The 8,003-nt window shown below is 44.3% G+C and overlaps 1 long non-coding RNA gene across 1 annotated transcript; it reads right to left on the bottom strand.

Moving 5' to 3' along the window:
• Positions 1-471: 471 nt before the first annotated feature.
• LOC142070751 (uncharacterized) lies at positions 472-5,688 on the bottom strand. The gene is made up of 3 exons (XR_012666699.1): positions 5,606-5,688; positions 4,367-4,482; positions 472-3,199 (listed from the first exon to the last, which is right to left on the bottom strand). It is a non-coding gene; the product is annotated as an uncharacterized LOC142070751 (long non-coding RNA).
• Positions 5,689-8,003: the final 2,315 nt, after the last annotated feature.

The following is an 8,003-nucleotide window of genomic DNA, read 5'->3' as shown; positions in this document are numbered from 1 at the left end:
GAGTAACTCTATTGCAGGCAATGCAGGTACTCCAAATTGAGTGTCTGCATAGGCTGCAATGGAGTTACTTTACATTTATGTCAGCATGAATAAGGTCAGAATATGGCCTTACATTAATAGAACAAACAGATTATACTTTATTAAACCCACTCGGGTAGTGTACTAGAAGTTCACTGTTTTGATTGGACAAAACTTAAGCCTTAATGAACTGATAAGAGCCTGCTCGCTCCGATGGAAAGGAAACCCAGCAGTTGTGTTTCTCTCCATTTGCCCTGAAGGCAAAAATCAAAGCTTCAACCAACTTTTTTCATTTAGATGACAAGAAGGCTGGACAAATGAAGCTGGAAGCAGCTACAGACACCCACACTGACTTGTCTCAGGAACAAAGGGGAAAATATAGGAAGTGAATCAAGTCTTTGAACTTTCTGATTATGGTGAGTCCTGAATTTAAAAACCAATGACATTCAAACACAGAAGAATTTCTCTCTTTAGGTTGTTTACAGTTAATTGAAAAGAAGAAAAAGTAAGCAATACAGGAGCACTATCAACCATATGAGGCCCAGACTTTTACTTCCTTTAAGCAGATGGGAAGATGACAATTCCCTAAGTCTGCTTTTTTCACTTGATTGTTGTAGGCAGATATACCGAATTTTTTGAAAAGGCCTACCCTGTTCACACATAGAATTGAGTTTGACAGCCACATCTTAGTCTCCTGTAGATAAATTCCCAGTGCTATTGTAACCTATGAGCGGGCAAGAGTTTACGTTACTGCCCCTCTCCTGGTGCTCTAACACAACTTCCAGAGTAAAGCACATGGAGACCCAGAATTCAGTCATTGAGGATATTCAGCAAGGATTGCACAGGATCAAGCTGCCCATAAGCAAGTCCAAAAGGAATGAACTTAATTTTAAATATCAACTTTACAAAAGATAAACAAACTAACAGTTTAATTTCAGCTACAAAAGGCTACTTCACAATACACATAAATTGTCTTCACAGATGTAAGCAGTGTCAGGATGAGCTCCACCCTGACATCTGGTGGTGAGGTCTGGCAAGTTGTGGAAAAGAACTTCAGGGGCCGATCTCATTTGCATAGGCACACCCACCCCGCCTAGAATGAGGCCATAGCTGCCCAAATGGTCACTTTGGCTGCTGTGGGATCCCCAGTGTCTCTGTTATTGGGGCAGGAAGAATAAATTGTTATTACCCTGATTATGGGAACTGTGCTTGGAACTGTACTTGGCCTTTTGTTATGATGGAGGGACTCACCATCAACTAAGTGGCACTCGCTAGGCATGGGTCATGGGTTCCAAAACTCTGTGAATTGAGAGAGGCTGGGGACAAGTATTAATACTTGGTAGTATGGGCCCCTTGGTGAGGGCCTTACATGCTAATTGCACTTCCTCCTCTCTCCACTGTGGAATATCAGAGCTAATTTTGATTTTATTAGAAGTCTAGTTACAGGCTGCTGAGCTCACTTTGAGCTAACAGTGCACCAGCACTGAGGCTCCCCTACTCCAAGCTGAATTCACCAAAGAGCTGAACTGAGTAAGAGCTGAAATCACTGAGCGTTGTGTTAAGTAGTGGGGGAGCCTGAAGATATATTGTGGAGCAGTTTGCGGGGCGGCTGGAGTGCCTTGTGGACAGGCTGGTGGAGCAGTTTGTAGGACGGCGGGAGCTGCTTGTGGGCCGTGGAGCGGAGCGAAGGAGTTCGTGGGGCAGCTGGCGGAGCGGAGCGAAGGCCTGTGGGGCGGTCAGCTTCAGATCATGTAAGGTGCCTCTTACCCTCATCCCATCTCCACCCAGGTTGGGAGGTAAAGCTCCGCAGATAAACTTTCGAACTCTGGGGCTGCCCTGACCAGGGACAGAGACTTTTGGGTCATTGGACTTTTGGGACTTTGGGTGATTTGGGGGTTGCTGGACTCAAGAACCAAAGGGAAAGGGGCATGCCCCAATTTGCTTGGGGTGGGTTTTTTTTTGCTCATGGGTTGTGTTATGAATCCTGTTGGTGGTGTTTCCCCAACATAATGCCACATTGTTTCTCTCTGTTATTAAAAGGCTTTTTGCTACACTCAGACTATGTGCTTGCGAGAGGGGAAGTATTGCCTCTTGGAGGCGCCCAGCGGGGGTGGTATATATTTGTCCCAGGTCACTGGGTGGGGGCTCGAGCCAGTTTGCATTGTGTTATTGGAATGGATCCCCTAGATATTGAACCCAGCCAATGTTGCTGCCAACTCTGATGGGCAGAAGAGTTACATTTTGGGGGGCTCATCTGGGATGCCTGGGTCAGTACCCCTCGCAAGCACCTGTTGAGTGATCCACTACATTGGGAAGCAATTTATATTTTTTTGTTTGTGCTTATATTTTGAGGAAATTACTGTTTGTATAATGGCTAATATGTCAGGTTTATTGGGCCCTGGCTCAGCAGCTTCTAGCTCAGAGGCTGCAGCCTCAGCTGATGATTGGACAAAAGCTCTGGGGCAAACATTGGAAAAGGTTGTGCTGTCCCATGCTGCATCAAACTCTTGTCGTAAGTTAAGATTATTTGCTGGGGAGAAGGAGTTTGAACCCTAGTTAGAGCATACCACTGAAATGCTGAGAAGGGTTACACATATACACAAACAAAAGAAACAAATTGAATCTAAACAAGTCAGTCCCCATTGAAACACAGTGAGAAGCAACTCAGAGTTCCAAAAGCTTAGCTTGAGTTCACCTGCGTCTCACTTAGGCCATGTCTATACTTATGGCTAGATAGGCTCTGCTGGGATTGATGCAGCTGCGTCGATTTAGCAGGTCTGGTGAAGATTCATTAAGTCAATGGCAGAGCACACTCCCCTTGACTTCTGTACTCCAGCTTCCCGAGAAGCATAAAATAAGTCAGTGGGAGAGGGTCTCCCGTCAACACAGCATGGTGTAGACACCACTGTAAGTCGACCTAAGTTATGTTGGCTTCTGTTATGTAACTGATGTAGCATGACATAGGTCAAATTACAGCTGTAGCGTAAACCAGAGTCTTTGTTCATCCACTCTATGCAGTCTGCTGAGTCAGAAGCATGACTCCCTCCTCTTGCCTGCAAAAGTCTCCAACCAGAATCCAGGCAGACTTTCTTCTCCTTAGCTGACTAGCTCATTGAGTGATTCCCCAGCTGAGCAAACTGCTTAACCAACCAATCAGTATTAGTTATATAAGTGAAAAGTCCTGTTATAAGAAAAAATACAAATCTGAGAATAGCGCAATATAAATGACGCTTTCTCTACCATCACATTTAAACAAGAAAAGAGTTGGTGAACCAGACTGGCAATTTAGTTAAAATCAAATAACGTTCAAGATATACAATTAAAATGAAAAAACATTTTCCCTCCCAATTTCCCTTTTCTATTACTAACACTCACAGGTGCCAACTTTACAATGTGCCAGGGGGTACTCGACCCCGGGCTCTGCCCCAGGCCCCGCCCCCACTCCACCCCCTCCCCCAAAGCCCTACCCCTGCCCTGCCTCTTACTGCTCCCGCTCCACCTCTTACTGCCCAGTTCCACCCCATCTCCCAAGTGCGCTGCATCCTCTCCCCTGCCCCCCAGAGCCTCCTGAACACTGCGAAACAGCAGTTCGCAGCAAGGGGGAGGCACAGGAAGGGAGGGGGAGGTGCAGATTTGCGGGGCCCACCAGCACGGGAGGCGCTGGGGGCTGTGGGGGCAGCAGTGCAAGTATGGCGGCATGGTACAGTACGCCGTGCCAGCAAGATATTTATAGCCGATACAAGGTACCAGAAAGACACCAGAAGAGCTGGCCACCCCACGCCAGCAGCTCCTCTGGCGCGGCTGTACCACCTCCAGCCCATTCACGGAGCTGCGTCTCCTCTGTCTGTACAGCAGCAGCCTCGCTGGAGGACAGGGCTGGGGGAGGGGGGCACCGCTGGGTGGGGTACAGCCACCAGAGGAGCTGCCGGTGTTCTTCTCCTTTCGTTGCTGCGGTTCCAAAAAGTCTCCGGTGCAGCAGGAGGAGGACAGAGCCCCGACCCCACAGACCCCTGGTAACGTGGGATGGATCATGAGGAGGGGACGGGGAGAGCGTGAGGCCCTCGTGCCCCCCTTAGCCGGTGCCTCCTCTCCCCCCGTATCAGTAAGAAATGGATTTTACTTGCACCACTGGGTGGGAGGGCACTCATGGGGGGCTGCCAGCACCCACCATTTTTTCCCCTGTGGGTGCTTCAGTCCCAGAGCACCTACGGAGTCGGCACCTATGCTAACACTGCCAGGGCTTCCCTGTTAGAAAGGTAACCGTATCACTATGCTGCTGCAAAATGCATCAGAGTTAGGAAAAAGCAGCTTGCTTTCTGTTCCTGGGACTAACTATCTCACTACTTACGCATCTCACTTATCCTTTTGTAAAGCAAGCACTTTCTTTTCTCCTCAGGCCTCCTTCCTCAGCAGTCAACCAATTCCCGTGTGTAACCCTGCTTTATTGGACAAACTGGACAGTCTCTGCGTAAAAGAATAAATGGACACAAATCAGACGTCAAGAACTATAACATTCAAAAACCAGTCAGAGAACACTTCAATCTCTCTGGTCACTCGATTACAGACCTAAAAGTCACAATATTACAACAAAAAAACTTCAAAAACAGACTCCAATGAGAGACTGCTGAATTGGAATTAATTTGCAAACTGGACACCATTAAATTAGGCTTGAATAAAGACTGAGAGTGGATGTCATTACACAAAGTAAAACTATTTCCCCATGTTTATTTCCCCCGCACTGTTACTCTCACCTTCTTGTCAACTGCTGGAAATGGCCCACCTTGATTATCACGACAAAAGGGTTTTTTTTCTGTCCTGCTGGTAATAGCTCACCTTACCTGATCACTCTCGTTACAGTGTGTATGGTAACACCCATTATTTCATGTTCTCTGTGTATATAAAATCTCCCTACTGTATTTTCCACTGTATGCATCCGATGAAGTGAGCTGTAGCTCACGAAAGCTTATGCTCAAATAAATTTGTTAGTCTCTAAGGTGCCACAAATACTCCGTTTCTTTTTGCAGATACAGACTGACATGGCTGCTACTCTGAAACCCGCTTTAATGAGCTCCCTAGTTAGCTGCTGCACTGCTTACTTTAGTTTGGGTTATCACAAGCTGTTTTTATTATATATCTATGTAAAAATGACTTGGCCTAGAACTCATTTGTCTAACTAAGAAATGCCTTTCAATATTGAGTGAGGGATGGGTGTGGTACAGTTAGACAAACAAGAGTTCTAGGCCAAGTCATTTTTCAGATTTTATGAGCCAGAAAAAAAAACCTGAAAATTTTACCTGAAATTAACTTTTAAATTTTTTCTAAACACCATCAGTTAATATTGTTTTCTGATTTTTAATCAAACTAACCAGAAAAAATTCTTCCTTTGGATGAGATGCAACATGCAAAGTTTCAGAAGATTGGTTTCTTTGGGGGGAAGAGTTAAAAAAGAAAATCAGGTTTATAATGGGAAATAGGTAGTTAAGTAGTATTTTTCCCACTTCACCCATGGGGAAACTGAGGCAGATATCTCCAGTGAACTGCCTAAGGGGGCCAGAGGGAGTCAGTGTCAAATAGGACTAGAACTCACCAGTGCTTGACTGCCATATCTACTAGATCAGACCTCCCGCCCAAGAGAAAGGAGGAGGAAAACAGACAATGCAGTTGAGCAAGATTATCTGAAAGATCAAGCAACATATTAAGGAAAGGACCACATTATATCAATTACAGCATGTATACACAGATTCCTGTATGGTAGGCACACAAGCAGACATTCTCTTTATTAGTAGTATCTTGCTGCTCTGTCTCTCCATTGAAAACAAAATATGTCAATGGAATTTTTCATCCTAATTAGGTTTCATAATAGTGTAAAGAACTGCCTGATGAGTATATGCACCACTACCCTCTACTGGATAGAATCAGAATGGCTGAGCTGTGTCTTGGAGGCCCTACATTCCTAACAGGTAGCCAAAAGTTCTTCAATTTAGGGGGTATGGGTATGAATTCTATTCCTGCTGCCACCAGGGCTTTCTTTGTACAGCACAGTGAAAACTTCAAAGCCTTAGGAGTCCTCAGATTTGTTAACAAAAGCAATATTTAATGTTTCACCCCTGAACTATAAAAGAGTGACTGAATACATACGTTAAGGCCCTCATCCTTGCCTTAGGCTTTAACATTTGCAAGTAGTCATTATCTAACTGATCATGCCTTTTAAACAGATTTTATTGCTTTATAAATTGTTAGCTACAAAACACATTAAACATTGTTTAAAATACAAAGCATACTGTTAATATGAATGATGCTGAAGTTTTATCAATTTAAAAGTATACAAAAATACAATTCTTTCAGACTTACCATAGTGTGATTAAAGCAGGCAGTCAGAACTAACACTAAATACACTCATTTGTTCTCCATCCCATATTTTAAACTGATGAATTGTAGGTCATTGGCACTAAGGAGAGCCCATACCGCTGTTTGATTAAAGGGATTAGCAGCTAAAATTAGATAAGTGGGAATGAAAATAAACATCTCATCAGCCAATTCTTGAGAGGAAAATGAGAGCTTAGTAGGAAAATGGTAAATTACTATATATGACATGATATGTAATGTATTCAACAGATGCTAAAGATCGACTCTTCACATGGATATTAGTTTGCTGCTGAGTCCTGATATGATAAGACTGCAAAATCAGGATGGGTTGTTTTCCCTCAATGAAGATAAAAGATCAAAACAAACAAGTTCATATCTGAGACATCTATTAATCCCCTGCATAAATAACAGTTGGCTGCTTCATTTATAGAGGGCTTAGTGGGCCTTGATCATTTATAAACTTAATGCTACAGTTTATTCAAATATTCTATGAGAGCAACTGAAAAATATCAGAAGCATATTTGTGTGCTGGTGTTACACAGTAAATTAAGAAATGAAAACAAAACTCAAAATATATCATCCTGGAAGCCCGCTTCAGAGAGCTCAAGGTACCAACACCCTGATGACCCAAGTTCTAGCACATTGTAGTTTCTGCTTCTTCTCAGATGGCGGAAGCCAGTTCCAGGAAGGTGACTGGTACAGGGTCAGAGAGAGGTCGGGAGTATTTATTAATCCATGTCCCGCCCCAGCCTGAACATAGTTGAGAGTTTCATTCTCCTGTCCTGCTCTAAGCAGGTATTTTTGCAGACTTTATGTTGGAGCCTGGTGGAGCAGGACCAGAGAGCCCTGAAGGGATGCCAGGCAGGAAGTAGTGAAATTGTCTGGCAGAGCCAAAAGCCCCACCCTTAGGGAGTCAAGATCTAGAACAAGGAGAGAATCCAGCTTGATGAAAGATAAACAGGGCTGTTTCAAAAGTGCTGCCAAATCTGCAGTTTAGGAGACCTCACCAAGGTTAGCTGGATGTTTACCGCTCATGCTCTGGGTGCTGAGTATATGCTACTTTATGGTTGGCTGAAAACTCTGAGGAGGGGTTAATTAATAACCTGAACCCTCTGGGGAAAGGCATCTCCCCTTTACTGCTCTGGCTGGGGAGTGATGTAAATTACCCGTTCTGTTTAAACAAGAGACTTTCATCGACTGTTCCCCTAGTTTCCTCCACAAACACATGCATCCATTCTAGACACATTACTTATTCTCTCCCCCGCATGAGACTCAGACAACGGTTTGCATGGTGTAGGTGTTTGGAGCATGGGGAGAAAGGTCATTCGCTGAATTAATTGTGGCCTTGCAGATGCAGGCAGACTACAGCTGGTGGTAAGATTAGTCTGAACTGGCCCTGTTTATAAATGTGAGTCATTATCATTCTCTGGCTGGGAGGGAGCTGACTTTTGTAAGTTACCTGAAAATTAGTAGAGAGAAGGGGAGCATGTGGGCAACAGTGCAGGAGGAGCACTGAAAAGGACCCCCTGGATGTGCAAAGATTTTTAGTTTTGAAAGCAGGTATCTTATCATTGCATGACAGCCTATAACTCCGGGGGAAATGAATAAATGACATACAG

This window comes from Caretta caretta, chromosome 2, assembly GCF_965140235.1.
Source record: "Caretta caretta isolate rCarCar2 chromosome 2, rCarCar1.hap1, whole genome shotgun sequence".
Taxonomy (NCBI): domain Eukaryota; kingdom Metazoa; phylum Chordata; order Testudines; family Cheloniidae; genus Caretta; species Caretta caretta.
The sequence above is the reverse complement of the archived record's forward strand: the minus strand, read 5'-3'. Positions and strand labels throughout refer to the sequence as shown.